This window comes from Helianthus annuus, chromosome 6 (genome assembly GCF_002127325.2).
Source record: "Helianthus annuus cultivar XRQ/B chromosome 6, HanXRQr2.0-SUNRISE, whole genome shotgun sequence".
NCBI classification, from domain to species: Eukaryota; Viridiplantae; Streptophyta; class Magnoliopsida; order Asterales; family Asteraceae; genus Helianthus; species Helianthus annuus.
In genome coordinates this window covers 55,756,355-55,780,285 of record NC_035438.2, presented here as the reverse complement: position 1 = coordinate 55,780,285, position 23,931 = coordinate 55,756,355, and positions in this window count along the sequence as shown.

Below are 23,931 nucleotides of genomic sequence, written 5' to 3'. Positions count from 1 at the left end.
CAAAACTTAGTCATTGCTCAAACATAATGACAGACTTACTGAAGTCGATTCAGGTAAGCCCTCTTCATATTCTTGACTATGAAGTGTGGATGTGCGCTATCCGGGCTGGTCAACCATTCTGAAGCCTTATTGAAAGCTGATTGAGGTATGTTTTTATAACTTATATGTCTTGATGCTTTCTTGCCTATCACCTTTGTTCTAAGTTTGAGCCAAATACGTATTTTAATCGTCATCTGAGTTCTAGTCGTTAAGTTATTTTTCTCAAAAAGGATAAAAGCGACGATAATTCTTGGTGGGATATTTTTGGTTATATTTTCTTGTGTCTGGGTGGGTAGAGGGGAGTGAGTGGATGCAAATAAGGTTCGTATTTAAGTCACAACAACACGGGATCAAATATAAAGTTCATTCATGCAATGCTACTATGTGCGGTTCCTATAGAGTTCTTGTCTAGAGCGGTGTTACTTTGCTGCTCAATGAGCCACTGAACCGATTGATCATTCGGTTATCTTTTTCTTGTTCTCCATTTGATCCAGTATTGAAAGCTCAGTTGGCGTCTTAATGGTTCATACATACTCTCATGTGTTTATCATTGAATACTCTGAATCGGGCTGCTCTAGTAAGCTACATGGTCTTTTTGATTGTCTTTTTCCCCTTCTACAAATACTCCGTTTTAGAAAATCACGTGGATAGAATACGGGGGACTTTATCTACGGATGTGTGTAGAGCTGATTAAGCTAAAACGAGTTATTTATTCTTTGTAAAAAGAAGGATGCTTACTGCTCAGTTTGACCGGTTTGACGAAATTTTGGGTCAAACAACTATTACAATTCAAGGAAACAACAAATCGGACTGGCCGGGTTGGGTAGGTTGGCTGGACCGCCTAGTTTTTACTGGTATGATGGTTTAACCGTTCGGTTTTGGTGGTTTGAGCCGAATCCTTTTTTTTTTCGAAGTCACTAGTTTTATGTTTTTCAAAATGGTAAAAAAAGGTTTTTGCTTTCGTTTGGGAGGTTCGGTCGGTTCCAATGGTTTATAAACACCCCTAGTAAAAAGGGTAAGAATGATTTTTGACTAGGCACACATACATGTTTGAACTTTGGGGAAGGGTATTCACGTCCATTTAAATACACACACTTTTTACAATAACGTATGTAAGTTGGACTCCCATTCTCACGGAGTTAGGCCGAGAGATGTAATGGGGAAGCATATTTGTGTAACCAAAAGTTATTACAACGCTAAATAAAACTTGCAAATAAACGCACACTGTAATTAACAGTTCATAAACCGGAAATTGAAGATAACTCTTGTTAGTGTATAAAATATGATGAATTATGGTATGTAGAGCTGGTTAAACTAAAGAGAGATGTTTACTGTTTGGTTCAATCCGTTTTGACGAAAATTCTGGGTTGGGCAACTAACTACAATACTAAATAATGGCAAATTGGACCCACCGGGCTGGGTAGGTTGGTTAGATATGATGGTTTAACGCTTCAGTTTGGTGGTTTGAACCGATTTTTTTTTAAAAGTCATTAGCTTGTTTTAATTTTTTAGAATGATGAAAAGGTTTTTTAATTGGTTTGGGAGGTTCGGTTGATCTCAATGGTTTGTGAACCCCTAGTAACAAGAGCAAAAATGATTTTGGACACTACACAAATACATGTTTGAAATTAGGGGAAGAGTGAGTATTCACGTCCATCTAGCTCAAGTGGTTGGTGGACTTGAATTTTTCTGTGAAGACTCAAGTTCGATTCCTATTTGGTGCAAAAAGAAGTGAGGCACTCGTGGGCAATGATAGGAGACTCAGGGAAACCTGGGTTTGATTCTTGAGCCAAACGAGTTTTACTGGTAATTTTACCGTCATGCCTACGGACGAGTGGGTTATTGGGTTTTCCCCGGAAGTGGTGGTGGACGACTCGGGTTACTCTCAGAGTACTATGTTTGTCCAGTGGGTGCTCCAAGAGTGCTCGGATTGATTTGTTTGTCGTTCAAAAAAAAAAGTATTCACTTCCATCTAAGTATAAGTACCTTTTGCATAAATATACATAAGTTGGATTAACATTCTAAGAGTAATAATGAGTCAGGTGATCAAGGTTCGAATCCCACCAAAGGTGGATAAAGTGTAATCTAGTTTGGGTGTAGAATAGGACATAACATTAGCCATTAAAAAGAGTAATGATTTAGGTAGAGTTTTAATGGGGAAGCTGTAACTAAAGGAGTTATAAAATATAACCGCTCGATCTTTCAAGTTAAAGATATTGGAAGTGATCACACTTGGTGTAATTTATTCGGGTGTTTTGAAAAGAAACTATCCATGTGGTGGAATTTTCATAAATAAGTGAAACCTTAATATTAAAAATGCAAGTCTATATACATTGAATTTGAACTTGTAATAATAATATTTAAAATGTATTTTTTTTTTGTTTACAAAAAAATATAGTTTGTTTGCAATCCAAATACAAAATTATTTTAAAATGTTAATTAATACTACTAAATCATATACTTTTACTAAAAGTTAAAAGAAGCGTTATAGAGATGAATAATTAATTTTAAAGTACTGTAAAGAACATACATAGACTATAATGAAGTTGGTGATTCACCGATTTTTAAGAGAAGATGGAGGTGTTGAACCGATTTGGTGACCGGTGTTGAAACCATTTTTGTGGTGATGTGCAATGGAGGGTTATGATTGAAAGCTACAATATCTGGCGGTTTCTCTGATAAGGACACCGCTTCCTCAAAGCCACAAAAATTTTGGCGAATGTTTTGTTTTTCAAAATCGCTCAAAGCCTGGGAGAAGTTTTTGATTTGTCATCCCGCTAGAAGGCGGTGTTTGAGTGCCTGAAGGGTCCTCATGCTCAGGATTTTTTGGCTGTTATCTCGATTAAGGGGTTAGGACAATGCATGTCTGTAGTAGAATACAGAGCCATTCTCAAATACCGGTTGATGATCCCTATGTATCCGGAAGATGAAATATGCCTATTATGCCGTAAAGCTTGTATGGATAAATACGAGGAGCACGCGCTTCATTGTAAAGAGCTCCATGGGTTCAAATATCGGCATGACTTGGTGTGGGATGTTTTGTGGGACATCCTGAGAAGAGCTGGGATTTCTGCTAAGAAAGAGATCCCTGTGAATTTCCTCAAGGACCCTATGGAAGGGAGATCTACTTTACGACCAGCGGATCTGTTTGTCTTTGGCTGGGCTGGGGGAAACATGCTTGTGTGGACCTTACGGGGTTTCCCCTTTGGTTGGTTTAAGGGAAAACGGGCTTGTAGCTGGACAAGCAGCAAGAAAGGCAGAATCAAAGAAAGTGGATAAGCACGCTAAAGCTTGCGCAGAGAACCAACACGTCTTTGTCCCTTTTACCTTCGATACATTTGGCTTCCTAGTGCCAGAAGCTACCCACTTCTTGACCAGAGTCTAACGGGTCATCCACATCGATTCTTCAACCCCAGGGGGCAGGAGTTTATCTTTGGAATGTTAGGGTTTGCAATTCAGAAATGGGTGGCGGCGCAGCTTATTGCCTGTCTACTTTTTGATGTAAAGCGATTATTGACAAAAAATATATATATATATATATATATATATATATGTTGAGCTAAAATACAAATGTGAAAGGTTATGTGATCTAAACCTACATTTACCCGATTGAAAACCATTTTTCAAGAAATGAAAATGATCTCTTAAAAGAAATCTTTTGAACTTCAACTTTAAACCTTATTTTAAAACGTAAATATTTGAAGATATATGAAGAATCACAAGAAAACCAATATATGTTAGTTATCTTATAAGCTGATACAGTGACAAATTTGTTTTTTAAAATAACATAAATGAATGAATAAAATTATCACAAAACTACAAATTTTACACACACAAAAAAAAAAAAAAACCTCGGTAGATAGTGTATGATCTATATACATGGTGATTGTTTTATTTAAGTTGTCAGAAATACAAAGTTGTCCTTGATTATAAATCATAAGTGTTTTATTTCGTTTAATGTTTATTGCTTAGAATTATAAAGTACCAACTCACTGTATAGGAGTTACCTTAGTAAGGGTGAACGGGGCACTATGCGGGGAGTGGTGCGGTGATTGAATTCTCCGAGCGGGAACACCGCCGCCATCACTTCGGGGAGGGTATTCGGGGAGGGGGATCGGTGTATGTTCACCGCACAAGAATTGCACAAGGATCGAGGGTGAACGTTGGGCAATGGTCAAATGTTAAAAAAAAAAAAAATTCAATTTAAACCAATATAAATAACCAACTTAAATCTAAATTTTTTACCACACCCATTCTCAAACTTATACTCTAAAAATCTATCAAATACAACACAAAGCCAAACCGAGCAATGGAGAACCAACCCCGCGAAGCCAAGAAAAAATCTAAGGGACGCGGCTCGCAACCGTCTCGTGGTGGTTCGAGCGGTGCAAGTGCACAACCACAACCCCCTTTCGGATATACTTCACAACCCCCGTTTTTTACCAACAACCTTCACACCCCTCCTTTTACAACACCCAACCACAACACACTTTCGGCTATTTTCAAAATTTTTTATCAATGGATCCTTAAACCCCCGCCTTCGACCCGTATGGTTTTCGTTCCCCACAAGTTCCATCTCCACGAGAAAATGTTGAACGTCCTCTACCTATTCACGAGGACGAGGACGAGGAAGTAGTGCCCGAAACTCAAAATTTGGGCGACTATGAAGATGACACCGGCGACGATGAATATAATGTGGATGAAGACGCCGGCAACGAAGAAGATGACGCTCGGGATAAAAAGGGAAAAATGGAGCGCCAAAATTGGACAAAAGTCCAAGAAGAGGCGTTGGCGAAGGCGTGGGTACATTGCTCTACCAACAAAAAGAAGGGCAATCAACAAACCCGCAGTGGTTTTTAGCATAGGATTTTAGATCATTATAACGCCACCGTTGGTGGAAGTAACCGGACCGTGCATCAAGTACGGTCTAAATGGACCCCGATGATGACGAAAATAAACTTTTTCAACGGCCTATACCAACAAGCGGTAAAAAATTTATTTTTTAACGTTGTATATTTTTAAATTTTGTTTTATAAGTTCATATTTTTTTAACACTTGTTATTTTATAATATGTAGGATCGCACACGAGGAAGCGGGTGTAGCGATCTCAACGTGATGAAAGTTGCTTTAAAGGAATTTAAAGATAGATATCCGAGCGGTTTTCAACATGTCGAGGCATGGGAGGTCGTTCGAAAACACGACAAATGGGCCCAAGTCCCATTGTTGGGTGAGGAAGGGGAAGGTTCGGCACAAAAAAGAAAGCCCGTTGACGTGGACCCTTCCATACCCGATATGAACGAAGACCCCTCGCCACAAAGAACACAACGACGAGACAAGCGTTAAGCGACATCGTCCGAGGGCTCGGCCGAGTTGGCGGCACAATTCAAAGAGTACACCGCCATGAAAGAAGCGAAGCACGCGATTGAATTGAGGAAGAAAAGAGAGTCGGAGGCTCGCGAGCTCATAACGGAACAACGCGAGACGATGAGAAACTACGCGTACGATCGAGATATGAAAACATTCCTCAAGCCGCACGACGATGCTCCGCCGGAAATGTTGCCGTTCATCCTCGCCCGAAAGCGCGACATCGCTAACAAGTATTGGTGGCCGTGCAATTTCTAAAATTTTTATGTAGTATTGCGATGTAATTTTTATTTTATTAAATGAAATGTAGTTTTTTATTTTATGAAATAAATAAATATACCTTTTTATCAAGAAAGACTACGTACGTACCAACCACTTTACCAAGTGCCAATACAGATCTAATCAAGAAAAAGTATGTATATATACAATAACATCGTCTAGTGAATGAGATAAGCATGAAATCATGAGTTACTATTCACAACGTTTGTTTTTTAATATATAGATAATTATGTTTTACTTTTTATAAAAATATTTTCTTAATTAAAAAAATAAAAAAAACAAGTCCCCCAAGAGAGGAGTGCCGCCATCAAGGGTGTGAGGGGAATTAAGAGGGGAGTTGAAATGGCACGTGCTAATTGGCCGTGAGTAAGAGAGGGGACTCCCCTAAGAGAGGAGTGCCCCTTACACCCTAATTACTGTGCATATAAAAAGAAAAACCTCTTCAAAGATTTTTTTTACAAACATCAGAAAGATTAAAACTTAAAAACTCATAGCTTTCTTCCTATATTAGGGTGAAAGGGGCGGTCATTAGGGTATTTTAGAATTCAGTTCGGATTCAAAATTCGATTTCAACTTATATATAATTATTTTTATTTTTTATTCGAGTTGATTCTTATTCGAGTCTAATAATTAAATACGATTTTATGATTTTCAATTCAATTCGATTTCAATTTATATATGATTCTTTAATACACACACACATATGTAGCTACTAAATATGGGCCAAAGTATGGATTACATCCATAAGTGATAAGTGTATTTTTCATAATATTACCAAACCTAATGACAAATAGCTCTAACTACCTATTTCTAAATTTTTACCTAACTTAAATCGCTACCAGTAACCAATCTATCTTCTAAATTTTGGTGTTTTGACATATTGATAGTTAATTAATTTTGCAGATTATTATATTTTATGTTACATATAATTAGTTTGTAGTAGTTTTAAAAAATGAAAGTAAAATATTAGGGTGAATTTTAATTAAATCGGGTCGAATTCGATTCGAGTTCGAGTTTCAAATGCAAATTGAATTAACTATGAATTCAGGTAAAAAGAATAAAAATTCGAAGAATTTGATTCGATTAATTCGAAAATTCGTTATTCGATTCGATGAACACCCCTAGTGGTCATCACCAATCCTACTCCATCACACACCACACCCAATCACTATTTGACATCTCACTCTATCACATTTTACTCTATCACACTTGCAAGGGTCATCATCGCTCATCACACTCAATCACAACTTACACTTCAACACCAAGGTCAAACACACACACACACATTCTCCAATCACACCTCAATAACAAAGTCAAACACACAAACACATTCCTCCATCTCTACGCGATACCCATCACTTGTTTGGCTTCCATCACGCATGATAGCTTACTCGTGACGGTGTACTATCACTCATCACAAGCTCCCATCACACGACCGCCCGACCACCCTTAGAATATATATTTATAGCTATGAAAAACATTCAGATTCTTTCAAGCCTCTTTTAATGCACCACCATCAAATATTATAAGTTAAAAAAAGAAACTTAAAAAGTATGCCGAAATGGATTAAAGTAGGAGGATCTGATATTAACAATCTCGGAGCACAACCCGAATGCCTTCGGGTAGCCCCTAGTGGTTTCAAAGAGTCACGATTAAAAACGTTTAATACTTCACGAATCGTTGCAATGATATGTCGGTTAATATTAAGAGTTTAATTTAATCATTGCACCTCTTGCTTTTCAACTACCAACATTTTAATAATAAGACCGTGGGGTATGGTGAGGCGGGGGTTTGGGGCATGGGTTGACACGTGGCTTGGGGGGCTTCGCTGGGCTGACCCACATTGAATGCATCTGACAGATTCACAACTTGCAAGTTTTCTTTGTTAACTGCAAATTAACCATTTGCATTTCCTTACAGATTCAACGGCGAATGTCTTTCTCTAATAACTACCAAGTGAGGTATAATAGCCATTCAACCGTCGATCTTAACCAACCATCATACCAATAAATCAATCTTCCACGTCCAACCTTTTTATGACTTTTGAATCAAAAAATGGCTGATAACGACGCAAATGATTTTGAACATATGAAATAACCATGGAAATGCAATTGGAAACAATGTTTTAGTATCTTTCAAATTAAAATTTTGGTCTTATGCTTGATAAATTATTGATCGTATACTATAAATTAAATTCAAATGATTTTGAACATATGAAGCAGCATGATTCCTGTGCTTTATCTATTCTCAAAATATATTGTGATGATTCCGTAAAATAGAATATATCCATTAGATAAATGCAACACCACCAATTCATAGATACATTTTGAAGATAAGGGTGATTAATTGGGTTGATTTTACGGGGCGGTTTTAAGGAGATCAAGGATAATAATAAATTGGTGTGATATGATTGTAAGAATAAATAAATAATATATTTATTCATATATGGCCCTTATAATTATTTATATAATAATAAATTAAAATATATAACAACCTATTAAATAATTAGTTGGTAATTGTTGATGAGCCTTATTACCATTATTAACTAATTAAGGTTTCCTCTTGGGTGCATATATAAGGAGATAATTAGAGGGTTAAAGGGTTAGACTCTAATCACAATAACATTATTATGAAATCGCCCCTCTCTCCTCAACCGATTCCCCTTTATCGGTTTCTTTATCACCATCATTAGATTGCACCCTAAGGAGGAACTCGACCAATCTGACGAACATGACGTCTACTTCATTCTCTGATTCGGTTACTGGCTAACCAGGTACACATGTTTTATTATTCATGATTGAATTTATTTAATTAGGGTTTATGTTTTACCCATGTTCTACTGATATAATCATCATGTGGTATCAGAGCAGATGTTGATTATATAAATTCAATCAAAGAATTCAATGAATCGGTTTGGAAACTAAAATCAATCAAAATTATTTTTTATCTTTGATGATTACTAAATCGTTTTCCAGAAAATAATCAAAATCGATTAAACCGTTTACGGTACTAGTTCCCACCACAGGTTAATTACTATTGTGCATTGGTTTTGAATTTTAAGACCATAATTAATTCAATGAATTCTTGTCTGTATTGTGCTTGATTATTAATATTAAATTGAAGTCAATCGTTTTATGTATTCATATAATTCATATTCACATATTCATATTTTAATATGTGCATTTAAATTGGAATTAGTGGAATCGATTGCACTGTTTGTCATCGAATAGTTCTTTCAAATTTTAAATCAACAATTATTATATTGAGATTTCATTTATTTTATTGTATTGATATGAATGTTTGTTATGATATCACCTAATTTGTGATAGATCAGATTTTGATTATATTTTCTAAAGTTGTGTAACTTAATCTTCAAGTTTTGTATAAATATTATTTTTTTTAATTTATAAACAAATAATTAACTTGGATAGATACACATGAGATATTTCGAAATTATGATCAAAATTCCTTAAAATTTAGCTGATTCAAACTTATCACACTAATCAGGAGTTTCGAGATCACCCTTTTAATGACTCGAGACCAAGATCTCGACTCGAAATCATAAGGGTTCTCAAATCTTTACAACTCGAGACAACGGTTTTGACTCGAGACCATAAGGTTGCGACTCGAGACCACATAACTGAGTCGAGATCTCACTCGAGACCTAAGACTAACTCGAAATCTCAACCTCATTACTTCCTTAGGCTGTTTAATGTGGTTAGCTATTAAATAATTGGTTTTTGTAAATACTCAGTTAATTAATCAGAATCAGATAATGTTTTACAAAACCAAAATGGCTTAACTTGAATGAGCTTCTGATGTATCATTTCTGGCCAAAGTTGATTTAATACATCTATTTATCGTTCTAGTATTACGAAAGCTATGTTGAGTGTGCATTACAAACGTGAATGTCTTAATATCTGACCAAAGCTGATTTAATTCATTCATGTATAGCGTACTCAACAAGTGCATAACTAAAGTGATTGTCTCATTTGTGACAATCAGAACTTTCAAGGTCAGTGCCTCTTAGTCACGTGATCCTGTTCCTTGTTATTTCTCGTTCTTATTCGCTACGATGATAAAAATTAGTAAACACACTTGTAAATGGAACATAATTGCTAAATGTATAACGTGATTGATTATGCCTACTAGTGTGTAACTGTTTAACTACAAGAAATCGTTACAATGTTTCTACGGGTCGAATAGCTAATCTTAGGAACTAACATTTGGGCCGCAAGTCATTGGGCCACATTAATGAGCTAACACATTGTTCACACTTCATTCCGGCCCGAAATTAGTGGTTAATATTTCTACACTTCGTATTTTGTCATTGAAGTGATTTTATATATCCTTTACAAACTTGGCCCACCTGGAAGCCCAATCGGCTAGTAGAACCAAAGTGGGATTTGGCAGCCCACTTTATCCTCCAAGTTAATATATGTGATTGCTTCCATCCATTATTTACGTATAACAAGAAACAAAACCCTAAGCACATTCCATTGGTTCTGTAATTGGCGACCGGAGAACCCCCCCCTCTCGATACATCACCTTATTTGATCAAGATTACTGGTTAATGAATCCTTGTCTATGCTAGCTATTTGTTGATAATTGTGTTTTGTATGATTTTGATTAGAAGATATTGGTATGTTGACAACTGTAAGGAACTTGGCCTATATTAACTATGTACTGCCATGCTAGATCATGTTAAAAGTTGATAATTATATATTGATGTGCTTGTTGATATTGATGTGTGCATGTGATCACTATGGGATTCTCTTGGTTTGATGTATGCCTCTAGAATTGACCAATGATGACAAACAAGAATTGATCCATGTTGTAATTGTTTGAACCCACTAGTTATGTTTGGTCCTATGAAAGTAGGCCACTGAATTCACAAATTGTAAATAATTGATGTTAATATATTAGTGGTTAGTGGTCCAATAGATGTAAAGGTAAGTGTTATGTTAATGCCATTCTTGGTTAATGTGTACATAGAAAATAAATAAAACTGAGTGTGTGGGAATTATGAGAAGTGAATGGGTATTAAAGTGAATTATTCGATGATGTTTTAATCCGTAGGGTCATGACCAGGTAAATGAACAGTAGGGTGGATAATAAACTTTGTGTAGTGATTCGATGAAATTAATATGTATGTTAGTGCTTGGGGTTAAAGTTGTAGCATGGAGTTTGTTGCAGAACTAAAACGGGCTCATTAATTATTGGGATGTTGGCTGACAATTAGCAATATTTGATAAGAAAGTTTGATAAACTAATTGTATTGATAAATGTATATACTAGGTGTAAAAGGGTTACGTAAGGTTGTTAATAAACCAATTGGGCCGATTATTTGGAATAAATAACATATAAAAGTGTGGGGCCAATTAATTGGAAGTAATTAATATAAAAAAAAAGTCCTTGGGCTTCACTTGATCATCTGGGCCGAGTAATTGGACAGATTTCATACATATTAGTCGGGCCAATATTTGTTAAATGGATTACGAGATTTAATGGACTGACTTATTTGTAATTGGGCCGCATGAGGGATTAAAGGTCCACGAGTAATATGCGTTTGGTTTGGGTTTGGGCTCAACGCATTGGGCCGGGACATGACTGGGCCGCACCAGCCTTGACGAATGGTGTATGTGCAATTTGTAAGTTGGATTTATGGGCTGAAGTATTAATGTACATGGACTCGATTAATCAGGTTGGATTATATGTGTGTTCGTAGTGGGCCGGAATGGGTTTAGGTGGTTAATCTTGGGTCATGAAAATATAGTGTGAACTCGTGTATTTGTTAAGTGATCTCATGACATCAATCGGCTTGTTATGTTGCATGATTTCCTACCACAACTTGCATGGATGCATGAATGTGAATTGAACCACCTGACATGTACTTTGGTGTAGCATGAACTTGAGTAGTAAACGTGCTATGACTTGGATGCTTGTTATGACATACGTGATGATTACATGTTTGGTTGTTTATTGCTTGAGCAATACGTGTGACTAAGTATGTGAATTGTGAATTCAAGAAACTGACTATCTCTGGTCACCATAATAGGATTTGACTGATCAACTGTTTAACGGGTATTTAATCTAACCGAGCAAACCTAAGGTGAGTTCATCTCTTTTCTAAGCATGCGTCCCGGTGGTTTGGGACATCTGGTAAACGTTTCTAAATGGAATACTGGGTAAACTGTTTATTTGGGATGTTGGTTATTGAATACAATATAAATCATGTAAGACCCCATACATCTACCGTGTTGCTGAAGAAGCAACGAGGTATTTAGTTGATAGCGCTATTAGGTTTGGCACCCTCACTCCGGGCCGAAAGGACGGGCGTGAACTAATTACCTGGACTTCATGACCAATGCCTAGTTAGAGGCATTGGGGTTGGGCATTCTCATCGTGTACATATAAGACCCCTTACATCTATTCAAGGTTGTTTGATACCTTGACCTCATGACCAATGCCTAAATGGAGGCATTGGGGTTGGGCATTCACTTCTAGTCGCCACATACGGTAATCGAGTTAATAACAACATCAAAATCAAATTATTGAACTATTGAACTGTTGAACTGTTTTAAGCACATACCTGGTAACTAAACGTGTTAACAAAACTTTGAACTCACCAGCGTCGTCTGACACACTTGTCTGCATGCTTGCAGGTCGTTAGATATCTTGGATTTGGGAACTTGCTGTCTGGAGTAGCTGGAGTGGTCATGGGTCGACTGGAAGAATTCATGTGATGGAATTATTAATACCATACATTGGTTTCGAAACAGTTTAACTTTAGTTTATTAATTGCTTCCGCTGAACATGTTGGTTTTCATTTAAACTTGTTGATGAGATTTTTCATTAATAATTGGGGATTTTATTTATAAACTTGAATGGGTTCCATGTAATTAGTGGCTCGTTGTTGGTACGTCACACACCTAACAGGGACATTCCCTAGGTGGTATTTTGGGGGTGTGACAGTTTGGTATCAGAGCCACTGGTTATAGTGAACTTGGTTTTAAAACGTTTTTATAAAACCAGACTATAACCGAACAGATCCGAAATCGACCATGACACTCAGCTCCAGACTGCAAGGTTCGTTTCTTGTTTACTATTACATAGTTTATCTAGTGTTTGCCTATGAATAACATCACACGTGAATGCACACTTAGCATTGCAGTATGAACTTCTATGTTACCAACCCATGTTACGTGTTTTAAGAGTGCGACTCTTCTTGAACTTTCATGATCTAGTTTGTGGCGTCATCCGTCTTATTTCTCGAATTCGGGGAACCTTTTAGCGCGAGTTAAGAGGCACTGAGATAAGCATGCAAATTGTCTTATTATTATGGGTGCACACATAATAATAATGTGGGGTGCATGTGAGTCCCAGTGAGGCTTAACGAGTGTGAGAGGGGTTCCGCTCTGTTAATTGATGTTATGTTAGAACTCAGCAGTCTATAGGAGCCATAGCAGTGATTATCTCCTATTCGAACATGATCTTTTCACCCCTTTCTGAATCCTTACGAATCTCGATGCTATCGAGTATCACCTGATCACACATCTGAATGCCTAGCGAACTGTGTAGAATGTTAGGTGCTAGTACGAACGTCCCTGAGTTGGATGGCTCAACGTCAAATGATTGGACTATACTTTCCTCACTTATCTTTGTTTACTGGAACTTAGCGTCTTGACGCCTTAGATCCCGAAGTGCGATCACTTCTGCAACACTGTCGCGACATACCGTGAATTACTAAGTCAACTTGCAAGAACGATGGACAAGAAGGTAAACGTAGTACCTTACCGACTTCAGCATTTGAACGACCCTAGTTACTGGCAACGAACAACAGCGATTTGACTCCAATCGAATCCTTAACCCCAGCCAGCGACTCGTGGGAGTCGACTCTTACGAACCAATCAGGACAAAATATGATGATTGACTGTAGAGCAGACTGTGTAACCGCCCGCACCATGAGTAGTGCTCTAGGACGTGGCATGGAATGTGAAAAGATGGACCTTGTTGGTGAAAGGATGCAGGACACCGTTACGGGCAACAATATTAGAGGCAACAGTCGCTGCAACATCAAGGTACTCGTGATCGTAGCTTACAGTATGTAAGCGAAGGTGACGACAACCAAGGGAACGACGGTAGTACTGGGAATTCTCGTGACGAAAACAACACTGGAAATGAAGCTCATGGAAGGAAATTTAGTATTGGAATAGGCTATACCAGGCGTAATAGAAACACAATAGCTTGGATGGGTAGCTATTCGCTTCGTCTCTGTTCTGTTTAACCGTGATGCTTCTTGAAACCGAACCTGCTGTGGAGCCGGCTGATGCAAGTCAATTGAAGCCTTATATGTTCGTTGGGATGCAAACTCGACCTTGGGGGACAGGTGTTCGACATCGACCTTCCTTCTACTACCCCTGATGGTTACAATGCAGTAGTAATTGTGGATTGGTTATTTAGAAATCACGCATACATACCTTGTGAGGAGAAAATTTTGTGTGGAGAATCGTTATTTGTTCTAAAGCAACAGAGTGGTGCAAATGTTAGCGCCATATCAGCTATGAAGGCCCAGAAGTGCCTACGGAGGGATCACCCCGCTACGTTAGCAACCATTACTGATGTTGAGGCTAAGGAAAAGAGGATCGAGGATCCACCAATTGTTCGTGATTCCTCTCAGTGTGCTGCCCGAAGAGCTTACAGATTTACTTCCACCACTGTTAGGCAGAATCTCAGTTTGATCTCACGCCAGGGGTAGCCCTGATTACTCGTGCTACATACCGTGTTGCACCAGGAGGGTTGCAAGGACTATCTACAGGAACTGTTGGACATGAGTTTTATTGGACATAGTTTTTGTTCGCTTTGGGGAGCCCCAGCTATATTCGGGTTGATAAAGCCTTTTCGTATGTGTACTGATTATCCAGAACTCAGCAAGGTGACAATCAAGAACTGTTTGCCTCGACCATGTATTGACGAAAGACCAAGAGGAGAATGTTCCTGAAACGGCATATCGAACGCAATACGGCCATTGCGACTTTGTACACCATGACCATTGAGTTAATCAACACACCAGCAACTTTATGGACCACATGAATCGACCGTATTTATGGATGACGTCCTGGATCATTTCCAAGAGGAAGGAACATCATGAGTGGCATTTGTATCTTATTTTAGGGCCCCTGAGGGAGGAGCCACTCCGCGCGAAGTCTTGTTAAGGGTAACTTCTGGATTCGAGAGATACCTTTTTGGTCATATGATCAACGAAGTGGGAATACACGTGGATCTCGCTAAAGACCCATTTCATTAGATATTGTTCGGCACCAAAGATCCCTTCGAGATGCAGCAATTTCTTGGTCACACTAGACTCTATCTCAGATTCACCACAGGATTTTCGAAGATCGCGCAGCTTAAATCTCTTTAGCACAGTAGGGTGCTGTGTTCGTGAAGAGCAAACCAGGAGGACGTCTTTTCAGCTTTCGAATCCTAACTCTGCAATGTTTACACACCGACGCAACACGAGAAGGTGATGACTTACGTAATGGACCTACAGGAAGAACTGCACGAGTCACGACTTGCGGTGGAAGCCGTAGACTTTGGTTTAAATTGGAGGCATTACTTGGACGGTACCGAATGCACCACTTAGACCGATCACAAGAGCCTCCCGTGTACCCTTGTTTCATGAAAGCTAAACATGTGATGGCATCGCTGGATGGAACTTTTGAATGAATACGACCGTGAAACCTGGACGAGCACGAGCTTTGCAGCTCGCTATCGACTTTAACATACCTTATCAAACTCGTCGTGTTCAAATTGAAGAACTGAAAGAAGAGAGTTCTCAAGATTGACCCATGCGGGGCATGGGGAAGCAACCTTTGGCAGGACAGGCGATATTTGCTACTTTATGGAACGAATATGGACCTCATTATACGGCAACCGTAGGGAACTCGTGTTGAGCAAAACACGCCAGCCTCGATATTCTAGTCGTCTGGGTTTGATGAAAGATATTAGGATCTATAAATCTTGCATTGGTGATCGGGCATGAAGGCCCACCTAGCTATGTGTGTGAGCGATGTTTGACTTGTGGGGAAGTCGAGGTGGAGTATCAGTAACCGGAAACACCCATAGGGAAATGAGAACAGACTGCCATGGATTTTGTCACTGGTCAACTTACAACTCGAAACGGAAACATTATCACCTGGGTGATCGTTGATGGACTCACGTTACTAGCACATTTTCTTGCAATCGAAGAACTGACGAGTCTTCTCAGCTTGTGAATATTCATCTGAGAGAGGCGGCTGTAGGGCACGGGGTGCCAACCCCTGTCATCTCTTATTTTGATCTATCCTTGATTTATGTCAGGCAATACACAACATCCTTGGCTCACGCCTAGACATGAGCATTGTTTATCACCGTAGGATAAATGGTCAGAATAAACGAACCCCCTGACACTCGAAGACATGCTGCGAGCATGTGTGTGACTGGCTTTGGTGCAAATTTGAAGGACTCTTATCTATGGTTGAGTATTACGGTGGCAGCTATCATTTTGGTAACCAGACAGCTCTGTTGAGGCATTACATAGACAATAATACCAACCTTCTTGTTAGTCTGGGATGGTTGACAACTTAATTACTGGTCCAGGACTGGTACTCGAAACTCTTGGGAAGGTTGTTTGGATTGGGAGTCGATTGGCGGCAACATGTGACTGTCAGGAAAGCTGATAAACTTGGGAAACGCTGGAAGATCGCTGCAGGCGATCGTATCGTGTTGAAAGTTTCACCCTGGGAGGGTGTGGAATGCTTGGGAAGCATGGCGAGCTTGACTGACTAACACAGTCGAATTTCAATCGTGAGAGTTCGTTGGAACTCAAGACGTGGACCGGAGTTCACGTGGGAGCGTGAGGATCAGATGAAGCTCAAATATCCTCAATTTTTTTTTCCTGTTGACCAATCTAATTCGGGTACTACTGGTGAATTTCGGGACGAAATTCCTCTTCAAGTTGGGGATGATGTGGCACCTGAGGAAAATCCACAACAATCTTGATTTATCACTTCACTCCTCTGTGCTTACTTGTCAAATTTCGGGACGAAATTTATTTCAAGTTGGGGATGATGTGACAATCAGAACTTTCAAGGTCAGTGCCTCTTAGTCACGCGATCCTGTTCCTTGTTATTTCTCGTTCTTATTCGCTACGATGATAAAAATTAGTAAACACACATGTAAATGGAACATAATTGCTAAATGTATAACGTGATTGATTATGCCTACTAGTGTGTAACTGTTTAACTACAAGAAATCGTTACAATGTTTCTACGGGTCGAATAGCTAATCTTAGGAACTAACATTTGGGCCGCAAGTCATTGGGCCACATTAATGAGCTAACACATTGTTCACACTTCATTCCGGCCCGAAATTAGTGGTTAATATTTCTACACTTCGTATTTTGTCATTGAAGTGATTTTATATATCCTTTACAAACTTGGCCCACCTGGAAGCCCAATCGGCTAGTAGAACCAAAGTGGGATTTGGCAGCCCACTTTATCCTCCAAGTTAATATATGTGATTGCTTCCATCCGTTATTTACGTATAACAAGAAACAAAACCCTAAGCACATTCCATTGGTTCTGTAATTGGCGACTGGAGAACCCCTCCCCTCTCGATACATCACCTTATTTGATCAAGATTACTGGTTAGTGAATCCTTGTCTATGCTAGCTATTTGTTGATAATTGTGTTTTGTATGATTTTGATTAGAAGATATTGGTATGTTGACAACTGTAAGGAACTTGGCCTATATTAACTATGTACTGCCATGCTAGATCATGTTAAAAGTTGATAATTATATATTGATGTGCTTGTTGATATTGATGTGTGCATGTGATCACTATGGGATTCTCTTGGTTTGATGTATGCCTCTAGAATTGACCAATGATGACAAACAAGAATTGATCCATGTTGTAATTGTTTGAACCCACTAGTTATGTTTGGTCCTATGAAAGTAGGCCACTGAATTCACAAATTGTAAATAATTGATGTTAATATATTAGTGGTTAGTGGTCCAATAGATGTAAAGGTAAGTGTTATGTTAATGCCATTCTTGGTTAATGTGTACATAGAAAATAAATGAAACTGAGTGTGTGGGAATTATGAGAAGTGAATGGGTATTAAAGTGAATTATTCGATGATGTTTTAATCCGTAGGGTCATGACCAGGTAAATGAACAGTAGGGTGGATAATAAACTTTGTGTAGTGATTCGATGAAATTAATATGTATGTTAGTGCTTGGGGTTAAAGTTGTAGCATGGAGTTTGTTGCAGAACTAAAACGGGCTCATTAATTATTGGGATGTTGGCTGACAATTAGCAATATTTGATAAGAAAGTTTGATAAACTAATTGTATTGATAAATGTATATACTAGGTGTAAAAGGGTTACGTAAGGTTGTTAATAAACCAATTGGGCCAATTATTTGGAATAAATAACATATAAAAGTGTGGGGCCAATTAATTGGAAGTAATTAATATAAAAAAAAGTCCTTGGGCTTCACTTGATCATCTGGGCCGAGTAATTGGACAGATTTCATACATATTAGTCGGGCCAATATTTGTTAAATGGATTACGAGATTTAATGGACTGACTTATTTGTAATTGGGCCGCATGAGGGATTAAAGGTCCACGAGTAATATGCGTTTGGTTTGGGTTTGGGCTCAACGCATTGGGCCGGGACATGACTGGGCCGCACCAGCCTTGACGAATGGTGTATGTGCAATTTGTAAGTTGGATTTATGGGCTGAAGTATTAATGTACATAGACTCGATTAATCAGGTTGGATTATATGTGTGTTCGTAGTGGGCCGGAATGGGTTTAGGTGGTTAATCTTGGGTCATGAAAATATAGTGTGAACTTGTGTATTTGTTAAGTGATCTCATGACATCAATCGGCTTGTTATGTTGCATGATTTCCTACCACAACTTGCATGGATGCATGAATGTGAATTGAACCACCTGACATGTACTTTGGTGTAGCATGAACTTGAGTAGTAAACGTGCTATGACTTGGATGCTTGTTATGACATACGTGATGATTACATGTTTGGTTGTTTATTGCTTGAGCAATACGTGTGACTAAGTATGTGAATTGTGAATTCAAGAAACTGACTATCTCTGGTCACCATAATAGGATTTGACTGATCAACTGTTTAACGGGTATTTAATCTAACCGAGCAAACCTAAGGTGAGTTCATCTCTTTTCTAAGCATGCGTCCCGGTGGTTTGGGACATCTGGTAAACGTTTCTAAATGGAATACTGGGTAAACTGTTTATTTGGGATGTTGGTTATTGAACACAGTATAAATCATGTAAGACCCCATACATCTACCGTGTTGCTGAAGAAGCAACGAGGTATTTAGTTGATAGCGCTATTAGGTTTGGCACCCTCACTCCGGGCCGAAAGGACGGGCGTGAACTAATTACCTGGACTTCATGACCAATGCCTAGTTAGAGGCATTGGGGTTGGGCATTCTCATCGTGTACATATAAGACCCCTTACATCTATTCAAGGTTGTTTGATACCTTGACCTCATGACCAATGCCTAAATGGAGGCATTGGGGTTGGGCATTCACTTCTAGTCGCCACATACGGTAATCGAGTTAATAACAACATCAAAATCAAATTATTGAACTATTGAACTGTTGAACTGTTTTAAGCACATACCTGGTAACTAAACGTGTTAACAAAACTTTGAACTCACCAGCGTCGTCTGACACACTTGTCTGCATGCTTGCAGGTCGTTAGATATCTTGGATTTGGGAACTTGCTGTCTGGAGTAGCTGGAGTGGTCATGGGTCGACTGGAAGAATTCATGTGATGGAATTATTAATACCATACATTGGTTTCGAAACAGTTTAACTTTAGTTTATTAATTGCTTCCGCTGAACATGTTGGTTTTCATTTAAACTTGTTGATGAGATTTTTCATTAATAATTGGGGATTTTATTTATAAACTTGAATGGGTTCCATGTAATTAGTGGCTCGTTGTTGGTACGTCACACACCTAACAGGGACATTCCCTAGGTGGTATTTTGGGGGTGTGACATCATTTCTGGCCAAAGCTGATTTGTCGCAATCACTTTGCACACATGCTTAAATGAGTACACTTCTGGCCAAAGCTGATTTGTCTTCGTTTGAGTAGAATTTAACCAAGTCTATTATTTTGATGTTAGTAATAGACATATCACAACTTCTTCATATAATGATCCTCACATTAATGATCTTTCATTAATCTTATGATCATTTTGTCTGCTTTAATTTTTTTTAAGTACCCATAACTTTACTCACTATAACTTTCTTCTATAAATCAATATGTCATCCACTCTAATTCTTAACCTAAATTGTTTTGCTTTATTTAAAGTTTCTATAAGAATTAGCTCTTAAATTAAAATCCTTGATTATCTCTTAAAACACGATAATCCTATTGCTCTCTTCTGATTTAAGTACTACAGACGAATACTAGAGCATGATGAATAGGATAAATCGAACATGATATCTCTTATGATAATCAAGAACTCTCTAACATAATGCTATCACTAAAGTTATTCCAGATTAAGTCTTTCCTAAGACTAATCTATTATCTGTGGAATAACTACAAGAATTCCTAAGATGCATGCCTTCATTTAAAATTATAAACTATAAAGCTAAGTGGTATATGTGAACACATAATAATGTACAATACCATGACCCATAAAGTTAAGGGCTTACGCATGGAAATAAGTACATTTCTCCCTACTACTAACAGGCCAAAAGTAGACGAGGATGGTTTCACTGAAGTTCAGGTTAAGAAGAGTGCAAAGAAGAATGGCTTTCAAGTTAATAACCAGAAGCCTAAATTTGAGTACAGACCGGTGGATAGGAAGAAAAAGGCCGTTGCTACTCAGCAGGTTTCTACTTCCCATAAAATTCAAACTCATAATCCGTTTTCTGCACTCGATTATGTTGGGGGACGTGGTGGTTCAACTGAAGGGAGAAATAAAGGGGGTAGACAGATTCATGTGGATTTAGATGAGGAAGGGGTTGAAGTTGTCTATGATGAAACCAATGAGTCTATGAATTTGGGTACATATCCTTCGTCTTCTAGAACAGGGGCAAGCACCTCTTCCACAAAGTTCTCCAATGGTTAGTTTGTCTTTGGTTCGTCTAAAGAGGCTGCCGTTTCGTGGCAACTTCATTTTTGATGATGGAGGTTGAAGATTTTGGTCATGTATTGTTTTGTCTGCTAGATATCTTTGCATGATGTATAGTAGGCTAGGTTGATGTGATGTCATAGGTACTTTTATGTTTGTTGGCTTACATATATGGGGCATGTCCTGTATATGAACTAGTGTGGAACTCATCCTCACTACTTGTACTTGTTTGCGGTTGTTATAATAGATTCACCGGGGTAACCCTTTACCAAAAAAAAAAAAAAGAAATAAGTACATTTTTCCAGTACATTACATACTAAGATTTTCACTTGTACAATTTGATGCCTTATAAATCAACTATAACACTCAAAAGTACCAAAGTATAATGAGTGTGTTGATAAGCAACATATGTACAAAGAAATAAATGTTTAAAGCTAGAAAATAAGTTGTTACTCACCTTACAACCACTTAAACTTTAAAAGAGGATTGTTCTAAGGTCCATAGACAAATTACAAGTGCTAATTCCACATCTAAGGTTCTTCAAAGGAAAATCTCACTACATAATTATGCCATTAGACTAGGCATAAGCAACGAGACTATTCATTATTCAGAAGAACGGTTGGATAAGTTAATTAGGTAGTCACTTCCTATGATATCTAAGTCTGCTAATTTTTTTAATATTCCAATTAACACATGATTAGTTGACTCTAGTTCTAAACGTTTCCTTACCAGAAGTCAACAAATAACTAACATATGAAAAAATTAAATGTTAAGGCTATAAGAACCATCATAAGCAGTCTTCTAACAACGCCTTTCGATACCTTATATATTCCGAAAATTAATCAGAATATAGTATCATAATTAAGCAGTGTTATGAAGGTTGTGAGGTTTGCATAGTCAACATAAAGTCACACTTACCTTAAACTCTCATCTTATTTGTTCTAAATATCTGGATTGAAACATTACTAAGATAAAACTAGATAATACCTTACACTTTCACAACTTTTGTCATCATGCAAATGAGAATTTGACAAAAGGAAAATGAGACTTATAAATTTCATCCATTATAATCCCATTCTAAGTGATTTTAAATCATGACGTTAAAGCCCTAAAATATAACTTGGCTTAAGTAATAAGTATGGGTCCATCATAAGTCATTTATTGACATTCGTGGAACTTAGAATATTCAGACATGATTCATTTATCATTTAAAGACTATCTACTTGTATCTAAATTTTGTCACATATGGCCCACGGTCTTAGAAGAAATCTATTCATATATATACTTAATAAGATTTCTATTAGATATGTCCCTGAGTTTTCTTATGATATCTAGACATTAAAGAAATCAAATATAGTCTAACATATATATGATAGGTTCCCACGTCACGTACCTCATTGAAACTTCTCTTGTAGCATTTTGAGATATCACAGATTAGTGGGAGCATTAAGTGTCTAAAGAATAACTTGCAATAGTTGCAAGAGGTAGGGGAGTGAAAATTTTACATTACCTAAATTTACACCTCTTGTACAAGACACTGCTCCATCTTAACACTATTCTATCATAACTTGTCTCCTTAAAATCTAATGCTACTCTTACAAAAGTTTCATTGTAGCTTAATTGTGGGCACACTTAGATTTCTTACCTAAACTAACATAATCCTCAACAAGAGAAACTTCAACGACTGACGTCATTAATTTGTTTTTCTCTATTAGAATTAGTTGGTTGTTAAGTATTGACCCTAAGCATCATGAGTTCCAAAAGATTTCTAAGGTCAGTGGGAGTAGTCAAAGTCCTTATCATGACTTGCAAGGAATACAAGAGGCGGGGGGAAGAGTGTCATTAAATTCACTCCGAATTTAACTCCGATTACCTCTTGTACACCATACTACACCAACTCTTACAAACTTAGAATGAAAATGATAGCAACCTAACCAAGAGCTAATCCATAAAAATGAAACTTCTAATAAACCCACTAATCAACTCAGGAGGTCATCTAGGTTTAAAAGCCTACTAACTTTGATGATTATATAACCTCCCTAACTGAAGTTGAAATGGATTTTGGAAAAGTTTACTGATCCTATCTTTTCTAATTAAGCCATTAGTGTCAATTAATCATCTGAATGGAATAAAACTGTTTTCTAGTAAAACTGATTTTATGTGTTCGTATAACGTTTGGGATTTTATTGAATTACCCAAGAGTGTTCATAACTAAACCAAATCCTAATATATAAACGTTAAGACACTAAGAAGCATGATTGATTGTCAAAGGTTATACTTAGGAAGAGATAAATTATCAAAAGATTTCTTTGAGGATCATCACTGTTCTAGTAGCTTATACAATAGTTTAAAGCTACATTAGATGAACATTAAAAACAATTTTCCCTAACAATTGGCTGACACATTTACATGTTCATAAAACAACCTGAAAGTTCTAAACTGTAGGTTAAAGAACACTTTATTTGTAAGCCAATAAAATCCATGTATGGGTTAGTGCAAACATCATATGTGATGAAATCTTAACGTAATTATTTTCATCAAGAATCAAGTGGATTAATGTACCTACCTCAAAATGAGTGGGAGCAACTAAGATAAACTTGTCTATATAAATGATATTCTTTTGACAAGTATATGTTACATAAGTCAAAGCATTGTTAACACAAACTTTGATATAATAGATCTCAGAGATATCTCTTACGTGATAGATATCATAACATACCGAGATAGACCCAATGGGATATTAATTTCGTTCCATAAGTTTAACCTTAAATGGGTCCTTACATATGTAACAAACAATACTGCTCTTCTTTAGAGGATAATAGGATAAATGAGATTATTTTCTTACGCTTCATTAATTGGAAGCCTTATGTAAGTTCAAGTCTATACTCGTTTAGATATTACTCACATTGCAACATACTAGATATGTCTAGATTAATGTGAAGCATCTAATGGAGTATTACAATATCTTTAAAAGAAACGAGAGGCTACAATTTAAAGAAGAAGTGAGAATTAAAACCGGTTGATTACTCTAACTTTGTAATATTGAAAGATGACAAAATGTAATTTCGGGTATAT